Here is a 15,175-nt window from a genome sequence, read left to right as displayed (position 1 = left end):
ATACAATAAAAATACTGATTAATATGTACAAAAGCAAGTTGAACTCTATAGATTAGGCCCCCGGGTATAACTTTGATGAATTTTAAAACGTAAAAGGACTTTGAATAGGGGAAAAGGACTCTTAAGCTCCTAAACATACCAAGGGACTCTTAGAACTCTTGGACCTCGTGAGGATACCAACAAGACAAGAAGTTTTAGTATGTAAAATGGGGTGGTGTGCCTTTAGGTAGGGTAAAATCAATTTTTAGGGAATGAGTTAATTAAAGCAACAAAGAGCTAAATATCACCTGATAATGATCTCTAGATTTAAAGTTTCATTTACTGAGGCAGGAAGCACCCCACTTCACTGCTGCAATGAACGTTGTTCTGCAGGGAAGACACCATCTTGCCCCTAGTATAGAAGGCACCACCTAACTATCTCGTGCATGTTGTAGAAATTAGCATTTTGCTGTGGAAGACACCATCTTGCCACTTTCATTATTTGATACGATAGGAAGCACCACCTTGCTATTTAGATTTATTGTGAAAGACACCACCTTGTCGTTTGTTGAAGTTGTAGGAGACACTATCTTGCTACTTTGATTGAAGCAAGAAGCACCACCTCACTACTAATAAAAGAGCCCCTGTAGGGAAGAAACCATCTTGCCTCTAGGATAGGAGGCACCACCTCTCTATTTGTTCAGGTTATAGGAGACACCATCTCGCTACTTTGATTGAAGCAGGAAGCACCACTTCAATGTGTTGATAAACAAGCCTCTATAGAGAAGACACCATCTTGCTCCTAGGATAGGAGGCACCACCTCGCTATTTGCTCGAGTTACTTGGTAGAATAGGAGGCATCACCTCACTATCTGCACTTATTACGGGAGACACCATCTCGCTGTTTGTATAATTATTTTTAAATGATAGCTACTTAGTAGAACAAGAGGCACCACCTGATTGTTTGCACTTATTATGGGAGACACCATCTCACTACTTGTATGACTGCTTATGGATGAAGAGTTTATGGATAGTGTGAGCGACTTGGCCCTCTTGCTTTGGAGAGTAAACAAAGTGAAGTTGAATAAAGCAATTTCCTGTAAAGAAACTTGGCCTCAACAATGTTATCCTAGGCTTGGGCTAGTAGGAATGAAAGAATAATGTGAATTTTCCCTGTGAGGCAATAATTTGATTACTTGAGAGGCAGTGGGTTGTTTGAGTTATTCCTGTAAGGTTCTTTGTATCAAGTCCTATTTATTCATGAATGCATGTATGCATGATGTGCAATGATAGCTTAGTATATATGTGTTTGTGTGTTTGCTTGGTCAAGCAGCAAGAAGAGTGCTCGATAATGGTAGCATCACCGCTGTCTAATCTTTCTGCTGTTGTTTTTATCCATTAGGTGCTTGGCTCTCTATTGCTTTAAAAGGATACCCTTACTTCTACTGGATTTAGACTATCGCTTACTTAATAGCCGCGAAGCATATATCGTGCACAGAAGCATATATGGAAGAATCATTTTGAACATATTTTGTCATCAGAAATACTATTATGATCGATAGTTTAGAGATGAGATATAGCCTCTATATATGAGCGAGATTAGCCTAAAAGATATGCCAGCACTTTTTAAGCGTGCATGATATTAGATTCTTCTATCATGGCCCCTCTAATTTCAGCTAAGATTCTATTTGTCTTGGCCACAATTTGGAGAGGAGAGAATGACTGTCTCTAATGCAAGTTGCTCATCCATCAAGTTTTTATTGCCCTATACCCTTTTTTTCTTTATTATTATTATTATTATTATTATTATTATTATTATTATTATTATTATTATTATTATTATTATTATTCATTTTATTTTTTTTTCTTCGTTCATGCTCTAATGTTTGCCTAAACCGCCCTTTTCGAGTTTTTGATTTAGCATGCTACTGTCGCCTTTATTTTTGCCTAGATCGACCTTTGCAGATTTTCCACCTAGTAAGTGAGCCTTAACTTTTGCCTAAGCCGCCCCTTTAGGGGTTTTCAACTTAGTATGTATCTCTTTATGTGATTTTTTCTTTTTGTTATTGCTTCTTTATTTTTTCTTCTTCTTCTTTGAGAGTATGGTGCAAGAGGAGTGGGAGCTACTTACCCCTAATCGCTTCTAGCAATGATGACTTCTTAATTGGTGATCATGGTTTTTTGCTGCATCTGCCTACAGGATATTTTGCACTTTTGTTAACTGAACATTCTGAGAGATCATCCAATAAGCATCTTACTATTCAATGTGATGTCATAAAACCATTTAATTCAAGTAGAACTGGTGTCGTGTCCAAGGGCTTAACTGAATTTCCATCATCAGTCAGCCTTTTCAAGTTTTCTGATTGACTATTTTCTCTCTTAGATGTCCTAACTTTTGCTAGCTTATTTTCTTTTGCTAGATTATTAGCCTAGCGGATCCTATTTTTATTCTCTCTTTTTTTCTTTATTTTCCTCATTTCATTTCATTTTTTAATGTAGCCTCTTAGCCGGCTAATGTTAGAGTATACCCTAAAGACAAAGAGTTATCAGATGGTCTTTATTAATTTATACATCACAATTGATGGCATACAATCATACTAAAGGCATTGTTCAACTCTAATGGTACGAGTAGTGGATATTATCAAGGAATAATCCAAATCATTAGAGATGAACACCATAGAATATAAGCACAAATGTAAGAGAAATTATAAAGAGAAATTCTTACGCTACTCTCTGCACTGAGAAGGGGGGTTGAATTGGTATATGAGAGGTTAATAGGAAATTAAGAAATTCAACTAAAAGATTAGATAGAAGAGAAAGAAAATCAACATAAATATTTATAGTGATTCAAGTATTAACTAACCCTACATCCACTCCCTAATCTATAATTTGGTATTTCACTACAAATGATCCTTTTGCAAGTGCAAGATCAAACCCAAGTTTTTCTAAGCTCATACTCAAACTTTTCCCTAGGAGTTTTCCCAAGCTCACCCCCAAACATAGTGTTTAGGCTCACACTAAATCTTACAAGAGTTTTTCTTCCTATGCTAACTCTCAAACCCTTTACCCAAGTGTTTAAGATTAATACTCAAACCTTTAGAAGTGTTTTATAGCTCACATTTAAACCTATATAAAGAGAATTTAATGTAGAAACATGAGAAATCACTTTGCAAGAGTTTGGACACTTAGAAAATTGAACAACCATTGTCTAAGTCTTTAAAAGGGGTATTTTTATACATATAGCAACCTCTTAGAGACGTTACAAATAGCTCACGCTTTATTAAATGCAAAGTAAAGATGATTTGGCAAAAGTAATTTTCTACTAGATAAGAGCCCCCATGCTTTCTGAATATAGTCGTTGGAACTCCAACGGTTCTTAACACGTGATGCTGCTTTATCGATTAAGGCATAATGGTCACTAACTCAACATTTAATGCGAATGTTGCCCCCAAGCTAGAGAAGCACCCTTGTGGTTCCTTATAGTGTGCCTAGAAACGCGACCACACTTGAGCTTACGCTACTCTCTGCACTAAGAAGGGGGGTTGAATTGGTATATGAGAGGTTAATAGGAAATTAAGAAATTCAACTAAAAGATTAGATAGAAGAAAAAGAAAATCAACATAAATATTTATAGTGATTCAAGTATTAACTAACCCTACATCCACCCCCTAATCTATAATTTGGTATTTCACTACAAATGATCCTTTTGCAAGTGCAAGATCAAACCCAAGTCTTTCTAAGCTCACACTCAAACTTTTCCCTAGGAGTTTTCCCAAGCTCACCCCCAGACTTAGTGTTTAGGCTCACACTAAATCTTACAAGAGTTTTTCTTCCTATGCTAACTCTCAAACCCTTTACCTAAGTGTTTAAGCTTAATACTCAAACCTTTAGAAGTGTTTTATGGCTCACATTTAAACCTATATAAAGAGAATTTAATGTAGAAACATGAGAAATCACTTTGCAAAGAGTTTGGACACTTAGAAAATTGAACAACCATTGTCTAAGTCTTTAAGAGGGGTATTTATACACATAGCAACCTCTTAGAGACGTTACAAATAGCTCACGCTTTATTAAACACAAAGTAAAGATGATTTGGCAAAAGTAATTTTCTACTAGATAAGAGCCCCCATGCTTCCTGAATATAGTCGTTGGAACTCCAACGGTTCTTAACTCATGATGCTGCTTTATCGATTAAGGCATAATGGTCACTAACTCAGCATTTAATGCGAATGTTGTCCCCAAGCTAGAGTAGCACCCTTGTGGTTCCTTATAGTGTGCCTAGAAGCGCGACCGCGCTTAAGCTTACGCTACTCTCTGCACCAAGAAGGGGGTTGAATTGGTATATGAGAGGTTAATAGGAAATTAAGAAATTCAACTAAAAGATTAGATAGAAGAGAAAGAAAATCAACATAAATATTTATAGTGATTCAAGTATTAACTAACCCTACATCCACTCCCTAATCTATAATTTGGTATTTGACTACAAATGATCCTTTTGCAAGTGCAAGATCAAACCCAAGTTTTTCTAAGCTCACACTCAAACTTTTGCCTAGGAGTTTTCTTAAGCTCACCCCCAGACTTAGTGTTTAGGCTCACACTAAATCTTACAAGAGTTTTTCTTCCCATGCCAACTCTCAAACCCCTTACCCAAGTGTTTAAGATTAATACTTAAACCTTTAGAAGTGTTTTATGGCTCACATTTAAACCTATATAAAGAGAATTTAATGTAGAAACATGAGAAATCACTTTGCAAGAGTTTGGACACTTAGAAAATTGAACAACCATTGTCTAAGTCTTTAAAAGGGGTATTTATACATATAGCAACCTCTTAGAGACGTTACAAATAACTCACGCTTTATTAAATGCAAAGTAAAGATGATTTGGCAAAAGTAATTTTCTACTAGATAAGAGCCCCCATGCTTTCTGAATATAGTCGTTGGAACTCCAACGGTTCTTAACACGTGATGCTGCTTTATCGATTAAGGCATAATGGTCACTAACTCAACATTTAATGCGAATGTTGCCCCCAAGCTAGAGAAGCACCCTTGTGGTTCCTTATAGTGTGCCTAGAAACACGACCACACTTGAGCTTACGCTACTCTCTGCACTGAGAAGGGGGGTTGAATTGGTATATGAGAGGTTAATAGGAAATTAAGAAATTCAACTAAAAGATTAGATAGAAGAGAAAGAAAATCAACATAAATATTTATAGTGATTCAAGTATTAACTAACCCTACATCCACTCCCTAATCTATAATTTGGTATTTCACTACAAATGATCCTTTTGCAAGTGCAAGATCAAACCCAAGTTTTTCTAAGCTCATACTCAAACTTTTCCCTAGGAGTTTTCCCAAGCTCACCCCCAAACATAGTGTTTAGGCTCACACTAAATCTTACAAGAGTTTTTCTTCCTATGCTAACTCTCAAACCCTTTACCCAAGTGTTTAAGATTAATACTCAAACCTTTAGAAGTGTTTTATAGCTCACATTTAAACCTATATAAAGAGAATTTAATGTAGAAACATGAGAAATCACTTTGCAAGAGTTTGGACACTTAGAAAATTGAACAACCATTGTCTAAGTCTTTAAAAGGGGTATTTTTATACATATAGCAACCTCTTAGAGACGTTACAAATAGCTCACGCTTTATTAAATGCAAAGTAAAGATGATTTGGCAAAAGTAATTTTCTACTAGATAAGAGCCCCCATGCTTTCTGAATATAGTCGTTGGAACTCCAACTGTTCTTAACACGTGATGCTGCTTTATCAATTAAGGCATAATGGTCACTAACTCAGCATTTAATGTGAATGTTGCCCCCAAGCTAGAGAAGCACCCTTGTGGTTCCTTATAGTGTGCCTAGAAACGCGACCGCGCTTGAGCTTACGCTACTCTCTATCATATTCTGTATTTCTCCTTAATGGGAGGTGCCTTCGTGCTCCAAAAGCACCTTCGCACTTTACAAAGAGAATATTCCTTGACTACTAGGTGTCAATGTCTGTCTAGAAGGCTTCTAAGTGACTTTGAGAAAAGTGCTCGGGTGCTTTATAGCTTCAACAATGTTATTTGTTTTTCTAAGACCTTTTATCCAATGCTTAAGCCACTTTAATACTATATAATAGACACTTAAAATATGAAATTAGTATATCCCAATTTTAAAGTCAACTTTCTGCCAGAGAAGAACCCCCGTGCTTTTGAAAAATAATCGTGGGAACTCCAACAGTTCTTGAAATGTGATGTTGCTTTATCGATTAAGGTAATAATAGTCACTAACTCAGCATTTAGTGCGAATGTTGCCCCCAGGCTAGAGAAGCACCCTTGCGGTTCCTTATAGCATTCCTAGAAGCACAATCGCGCTTAAGCTTGCGCTACTCTCTACCATATTCTATATTTCTCCTTAATGGGAGGTGCCCTCGCACTCCAAAAGTGCCTTCACACTTTACAAGGAGAAGACTCTTTGACTACCAAGTGTCAATGTCTGTCTAGGAGGCTTCTAAATGACTTTGAAAAAAGCGCTCGGGTGCTTTGTAGCTTCAACAATGCTATTTATTTTTCTCTAAGACCTTTTATCCAATGCTTAAGCCATTTAATCCTATATAATAGACACTTAAAATATGAAATTAGTATACCTCAATTTTAGAGTCAAGATCAAAATAAAGGTTCCTAAAGTCATGAAAGGACTTAGGCTAACAGTCTCCCCCTTTTTTATTTTAACAATTAAATTGAACAAAAATAAACAAGTTATACATAGAATACACAAAGTGCATATGCTTCCCTTAACTCATGAATAAGTAAAATTTAAAAATTATTTTTAAGTTGATCTCTCCCTCTTAATGTTAGAGTTGATTTACTTTTGCACATCTCTCTCCCTTAATGTTAGATTTGATTATTTTTTGCACAAGTTCATATTCTCTCCCCCTTTGTCAAGGTCAAAAAGGAATATACCAATTTTGCTTATATCTATTATCTTCCCATTTATCCACTTCCATTTAGTTGGAGAGAAGTAGAGTTTATAATTGTTTGTCTTTAGCAATCACCATCCAAATGCTAGCTTTCTTCCTTTGAAGTGGATTGGAGGTTGCCCTATAAGAATATAAAAAGATGATATTCTTTCGTATCCACATAAACTTGGGTCCATAGTGGTTAGTCTTGGAAGGGATCCTCTAATTTAAGGTGAGCCTTCCTAATATAATGAAACATATTTATATGCCCAAATTTCATGCAATAATGACATTGAACATTGGGTTTGAGGTTCCTTTTGTTCAATGGTCTTCTTGCTTGGAATTTGGGTCTCACCACATTCCTATCTCTATCATGCATACAAAAATAAGGTTTATGTGATTGGGTGTGCTTGTTGGCGCTCTTGTTATACATGAAAGCACGATTAGTCCTTTGAGACTTACCTCTTGGACCTTTTGGTGCCTTCCCTTTTCCCTTAGGGAGAGGAGGCCTAGTGTGTGCTTTAACCTCCTTTGGTACTACCTCCATAGTTGATGTTTGAGGTATAGAGGCTTTAACAAAAAAGGAACTAGATAAATCTCCATGATACAATAAGTGTACCCAAACCTTCTTTTCCCTTATGAAACTTTTAAATAGAATTTCTTAACTTCTCTACTTCATTTTTGAAATCATTGTTTTCCTTATACAACTTATTAAGTGAGGAGGTTTTTGAAAAGACTTCATTTAAAGAGTCTTTTAGCTCTAAATTTGACCAAGTAAGACTTGAAACTTATTTTTTTAATTCACTTGAAACTTTTTTTTCTAATTCTTTAAACTCATTTTCTAGTTTTAAACTCTTTTCTTTATAAAACTTCATTTCAGAATGATACTTTTCACATTTTGAAATTATGGCTTCTAAGAGTTCAATATCAATCATCCCATGCATATCATGACCATAATCACTATCATAAGTATAGGATGAAGAACATACCTCATTGCAGTCATCTTCCATGGCAATAAAGCAGAGGTTGCAAACTTCCTTTTCATCTTCTTCACTTAAAGAACTAGCATCCCAAGTTGCCTTGAATGCTTTCGTTTTCTCCTTCTTGTTCTTACTTTTACAGCAATCGGCCTTGACATGCCTTTACTTGCTATACCCATTGCAAATTATATCTTCACTTGAGCTTGAAGGAGGTTTATTGAAAAGTTTCTTATCTCTTTTCTTGTTCTTGATGATTTTCTTGACCCTTCTAGAAAGCATGACAAGTTCTTTATTAACATTATCACTCGATGATGCTTAGTTGAGCTCTTGAGGGTAAAGAACTTCTTTTTGCCTTCTCTTTTCTCTTCTTGCTCTTCCTCCTACTTGAGACCCATTTCTTTAAGGTCTTTCAAATTTTGAAGGTGATGGGAAGATGGTTAACTCTTTCATATTCTTCTCTTGATAGAGAGCTCAAGAGAATGATCATTACTCTTTTATTTTTTCCATTAGCTCTTCTATGAGCCTCAACCTTTTCATTTATATCAAAAGGAATCCCTACACCATCTTCTTGCTTTATTTCAGGTTTCTACTCCTTCCTAACACAATCCCAAACATCCACCATATAACTATTCAAATATATTTCCATTTTATAGCTTTAGCAATGCTATTTGATTTTCTCTAAGACCTTTTGTCACTTTAATACTATATAATAGAGCTCAAAATATGAAATTAGACACCTCAATTTGATTTCAAGATCAAAATCAAGAGTTCCCAAAGTAATGAATGGACTTAGACTAATAGTAGCTTTACAAAAAATTTCTTGATAAGGAGGGATTCTCTCCATTAGGTTTGTATTTGGTTTTTTTGTTGGATCAGAACCACGTTGGATAGCTTGGGTCTTCATTTCTACTTATTTATGCTTATTTAGTTGAGTCTATTTTTGGCTCAATTGCTTAGCATATGGGTGGATTGGGGCTAAGCTTAAACTAGGCATCTTTTATAAGATCAAGCAAAAGTGATTTTATCTCTTTAATTTGTTTATTATTCTCTCTCTCTCTCTCTTATCAGGAATTAGGCGAGCTATGAACATGACCTCTTAGACGGAGTCAGTTATACTTGAATTAATGAATGTCACGGCATAGAATCTCAATATGCATGTAAGAAAATCAATAAAAATGCAAATTAGCATCAGGCATAACAACTGCACAAATAGAAAAGCAGCATTGATTATCCACTACAATAAATTGGAAGTATTATTTATCAAAGTCATAAAGCAACTGAAAATAAGGTAGCCTTCACTCAAGATCGATGATCTGCCCTTCCTCGATAATCTTTTAAACCTCGTTCCTCAAGGTATAGTAGAGGTCAGTGTTATGATTGAGCATCTGATGATATTTGTAATAAGCATTCGGGTCATTACCCATTTGAGTCACCCCTGGCCTTATAAAAGGTGCACTTAATAATTGGAGCTCAGCTTGGTGAAGACTTGAGATAAGGGAACCGAGAACTTAGAACTTAGAATACTTTCGGGGTTAAGGATCAGAATTTAGCTCGAGCTTAGCATACTAACCTCCTTAATCTGTGAGCTCCTATCGAACCTCTCTTAGAGCTACCCTTTTAGTGCTCAAGGTCCTCCGAATTCTAGGCACTCCCTGAAGTCCTCGAATGTACTGAGAGGAATAGGTGCCAAATTTCTTGCATATGGGGAAGTGCTCCTTTAGCCATATATCAAACCTAATTTCTTTTTGAAAGCTTGGTGACCATCGTAGCTACCTTCACCCTAAAGCACAACATCAAATTGCAAATACCCTCGTCTGGCATCTACTTGGTCATTTCTAGGTCTCTGACGATGACCTCTACTTCTGTGTTATACTCATATTGGCCCACAAACCTTTCAACCATGTCTTTCCAATCATTACGAACTTTCTCATCTAAATGCTAGTACCAAGGATTGGCTTGGCCTTCCAGATAGAGCATGAAGAACTTGACAGTCTGTTCTTTATTGAGATTCTAGCATATGGAAATGGCTACTCGATAAGAGTTGATAAAGGCATGAGGATCACTTGTACCATCAAACTTGGGTAAATCCGGGAGGTTATTTTCTTAGCTTTAGTAATCACCGTAGTAACCTCTCTAATGTTGCCTATTGATAGGCTATTTATGCAGCTACAATCCAAGGAAGTGAACCTATCAATGCAGTCTACCACTAATGGTAAGTATCAAGGTCGTATTCTCAGGAAAGTGAAAACTCAGAGTTATTACTTCGTTCTTTGTTATCTAACCTAAAATATATGATGGATGAATTCTAAATTTACTAATAACTGGAAACTGAGTTCTAAATGAGATGCAAGAATGAATGAATGAAACAATCAAGACAAGAAATGCAAACCCAAAGGGAACCTAAACTAGTTGGCAGTCAAACAAAAGATAACGAATTGATGAATCCAATTATGCTACCCGTGGACAAATTCTTAACTGAATTCGATCTCCCTCTCAAGATAACCGAATTCCTAAACCTAAGAACCTAAAGTTGGAATCTCTTCCTAACGATTGATTATTAAGTTAGCATTAAGCTTTAATCTGCCTCTATTAAGCTTTATTAATTCTTAATTCGGCTAGTCAACTACCCTTATCTCTAAGTGATCATTAACCAGTTCTTGCTATTCAAAATTCCAATTACTTAATGAATTTCTCAATTACAGAAAGCAATCTAAGGAACACAATTCACAACGTCTCATGAATAATGTAACAATTCAGTACTAAGCCAAAATAGTAAGGAAATCCCAATAGGTTTAATCGATCTAGCTACACAAGTTCATGTCTAAAATAACTAGGAATTAGATTACAATGAAAGAATAAAGAAAATGAAATGGATACACCTTTTTCCCTCGAATTGGATGAACAACTCAAAATCTAAATCTACACTGCGGTTGATCTCCCAAATTGCCTCTTGATTTGCCTTAAAATCCACTAAAATATGTACTTCAATATGTGCAAATGGTCTTCCAAAGTCGAATATCGAAGTCTAAAAAGGGGTGGCTCGCGCGTGTATATGAGATCTCAAGTCAAAAAAATTGAACCCTTACAAAAGAACTCGATTTTGCCTATATAAATGTTCCAGCACGGCTGTGCTCAAGCCTGTGCTGGTCAGCACGGTCATGCTCAAGCTTGTGTTGGACCTTCGAGTCCCAAAAATTAGCCTTTTCTCCCTGACCGTGCCATCGCCGGTGCTGAGCCACAACGGGCCGTGATGGCCTCAAAAACCGTGCTGAAAGGCCACCTTTTAAAAATCAAATGTCGATGGTTCAGCACGGCCAAAGTCCAAGTCGTGCTCAACCTTAAAATGCTAGCCTTTGCTCAATTTTAATGGATTATGGCCCGTATTCGCACATATCTCCCTCAAATACTGATAATGTCCATCGTTAATCACCTGAAACATGAAAAGAACCGAAACACAGGTGATTCTGGCATAAAACAGGATAACTATGCACAAAAATGAAAGTAATTGGGCATATAAACATGTGTAACATAATGCATATCACCTATTACTTCCCGTCCTTCTAATTTTAGCATTTCCTGGAGCTTATCAATTTTCTTCTATATCTCTTTTACTTTGGGATTCTCATGAGGAGGGATTTCAGAACAACAGTCTGTTTAACCTAAACTTCCTCTCCAGCATCAATGAACTCGTATGGGTTATCGCCATTTTTGTCCTTGTCTGATGCTTCTCCAAAATCTAGTACAACTGGGTTTTTAAAAGTTTTTCTTGCACTATCAAACCCATTGGTGGTCCCATTGTCAGCTGGTATTGTAGTTGGAGCTGGAGCCACTGTAGCCACTTGGCATTGTGCAGTAAAAGCTTGCAATAGTTCAACCTACTTTTGCTTCATGGCCATTAAGTTTTCCATTTGAGTCTTCATATTGGCAATATCATTTTGAGCTACTTCCAGTTTTTCAACTCAAGATGCTTCAATGTGTTTTTCCATTCTAATGCTTTGTTGTCTAATGAGTCGCCAGCTGGACCTAATCCAAGTAATTGTGACCTTTGAAGAAATTAAGGTTAAAGAATGCATGATGATGTAGAATACGTGTATGCATGTATGCTTTCTTCTTGGATGAAGAAATTGTCGAGCCAGGAAAAGAAATGGCTACAAGAAATGATTAGATGTGTGGATGTCATGAATGCACATGCAATGTCTATAAAAAGAAAAGAGGTTACCAACCACAATGGTTATTCATAGACAAATCATAACCAAGCATGTGTGTGTAAATAGATGTAAAATGTTCATTTCTCATGCAACACTCCCTTCCAAAGTCGATTAGTGGCGAAGTCTTCTTTCCTAGGTGTTTTAATTTAGCTAGACCACCAATAAGGGATGGTCAAAGCTTGATTCTTTCTAGTGTTTGAAACTTAGGCTTAAGCTAATTCATAATTAGAAATTCCATATTAGACATCTTGTGAGTCTCACATTCTAAGGCAGATTGAACTTTCATTTGGTGTCCCTTAATCATGCGCTTCTCAAAATTTCGTCATGAAAAGAAATTTTTAATTATAAATAGTGTAAATCTAGGTTTCAGACACTAACAAAGGAATAATGTCATGAATCATACTCATTATTTGTCATAATGCATTCGTGCTGCTCTTTTACCATTTGTGTGGGTATTGCACGTTTATGCCAATCCCGATGAGTGGCACTTTATTTATTTTCTGCAATTTGGAATCACTAATTCAATCCCCCTTCTTGGTTCCAAGGGACAACATATACTAGTATATGTGTATTTATGATTGTTTTAGTTAAAGTTAAATACATGAAGTTATTACTGAGTTGTATAAAAAGATACTATGTAGATATTTAAAATATATATTTACTGCACTTTTCAGATATCTTTACAATATAAAATAATATGTATACAATCATAAATTGATAAATATTTTTGGTGTAAAAGAGATACTTTTGATGTACTCTATGTTCATTACCATGAATTTGTAAAAGATACTATCAAAATACTAGAAAGATATCTATTACATATCTTATAATCTTATAAGTTTTAAAAACATACACCGATGCATCAATTTTTGAAAATTGAATTAGAAGTTAAAATAAATCATTACTATATGGAATTCCTTCAATATTTTGTTATAACATTACACGTATAGTAGTCTTTTTGTTATTTTTGTAGAATTATAAAGCATATATTATTTGTCTTCAAGTATAATTGTTAAGAAACCTCCAAGGATTGAAACTACGAAGCCTTTAGTTATGTGAACTCGTGATTTACAAGTTAGAAAACCCCTTAGCAATTCGATATACACGCCTAAGGAAAGCTAAGAACATATCGAAAGAGATGATCTTTACATTAGAACCTAAAGGAAGCTAAAGCCTTTAAACCCTAACCTATGAACGCCTTAAAGGGTAGATCAATTCCTTTGATAAGTTTGACTGCATTCACTCAAGAACACAAGGTTCAAAGAGACAACTTTAAAAGGAAAAATACTTGAAATATTATTGATAAAAGTCCCATCTCACAAAGAAAATTCGCTTTAAGATTTATAAGCCTCAAAAACCCTAATCCTAGCTTGCTTAGGAAATATATCTCAAAAAGGATAGAGATAACATTCCTAACTAAAAGAGATAACTAAAGACAATTCCTAATTAAGCTAAAACACATAAGTAGCCACCTATATCAAGCTATGAAACCCTAAATTAAAACAAGTCATGCGTATAGACCTTATTTAAATGTAAGCTAAATAGGCCTAAATAAAAAACTTAAACTAAAGCCCAAGTGTGGCTTGTAGAACTGGCACATCTTGAACTTGGACTTGTAATATATTAAAAGAGATGTGATCCACACTATCTTATCTTAAATAATCTCCTTAGTCCTCCCACATTTGGAATGCTCAGCCTTGGATATCCTTTATTAAGGCCTCTCAATCTACTACTAGGGCCTTATGGTAAGGCTATTAGATTCTTGTCCCATTGGATTTTGATCTTGGACTTTTAGTCTTGGCAAAAATTCACCATGTCCATGCTCATCTTTATCAAATCCAACTTCATGAATTACATGTGATGGTAGCTGGTCCATAGCATTCTCCATTTCTTTAAAAAGATTCATTCTCGAGTCTTGACTAAATATTGTGAAAGAAATAAATACATAAACTCAAATAATAATACAAGCTTATTATCAACTTGCAATTCTTTCACAAAAGTGGTTAGAGGAACTGTAGAACACATAATACTTAATGTCAATAAAATCAACATGTTCAATTAGCTAAATTGTATCAAGTAGAACATCTTCACTCTTCACAACCTTAATATTTTCCTCAACATCAACAATGATCTTTTCAATTTTGGATTTGCTCAAAGATAGCAAATCATTGTCTTTCTCACCATCTTCAATAATTACGTCTTCAAAATCTTTATTAACTTTGGTAGAGCATTTTACTTCTTCTATATCATCAATATTAGTTTCCAAAAATGGCTTAGATTCAACTTCATCTTTAGGTTGCTTATATCGGCTTTCAACCAATCTCTTTATTTCTTCTAAACTTTGACAAATTATTTCACAAGCACTTCTTATAGATTTTAGCTCCATTGAATATTTATCATTTTGAACTTGACGCAGTTTTCCCACTAACCTCTTTGGTTTAGGTTTAGGATATAAAAGTTCCACGGATATTTTTATAATGATCATCATTCTTTTGTCCCCACAATCTATCATAAGATTGATAACTAAGATCTTAAAGTTGTCTAGCAAATTCCTCTTAATGAAACATCTCTCAATACATAACTCATGTGTTTACACTTAATAATGGGGGTGTTCACTCGTGTTTGTACTCAATTGATAACATATCACATAGAGGTATACCTCGCACCTCTCGACTTATTCCCTTTATGTTCTTAAGTAAATCAAAACAAAACAACACAAAGAGACTGATTGTTTTAGTGAAATTCACAAATTGAAGTTTTAAAGTCTTAGTTGAAGCAAAATGGTCAAAACGAGAAAAGAAAAAGAAAAATAATTGAGAAGCCAATAAACAAGAAAACTCAAAAAGAAGCAAAAGACATATAAAAAGAAACAATAATACTAAAAAGAAATTTTGGTTACAGCAATGCCCATGTCGAGGTCGTTCTTCAAGTCATGTTGCCTATTGGAAATATTTTTAGTTGTGGCATGCCCATGTGAAGGATGTGCTACAACCATGTTGCCTACTGGAATTCTTTTTAATTTTGAATTTTAAGTTTTTTTCGTAATCAAGAACTGAATTGAAAATTTAA

The sequence above is a fragment of the Ricinus communis genome, chromosome 2, assembly GCF_019578655.1.
Source record: "Ricinus communis isolate WT05 ecotype wild-type chromosome 2, ASM1957865v1, whole genome shotgun sequence".
Taxonomy (NCBI): Eukaryota; Viridiplantae; Streptophyta; class Magnoliopsida; order Malpighiales; family Euphorbiaceae; genus Ricinus; species Ricinus communis.
Note: the sequence above shows the minus strand (reverse complement) of the source record.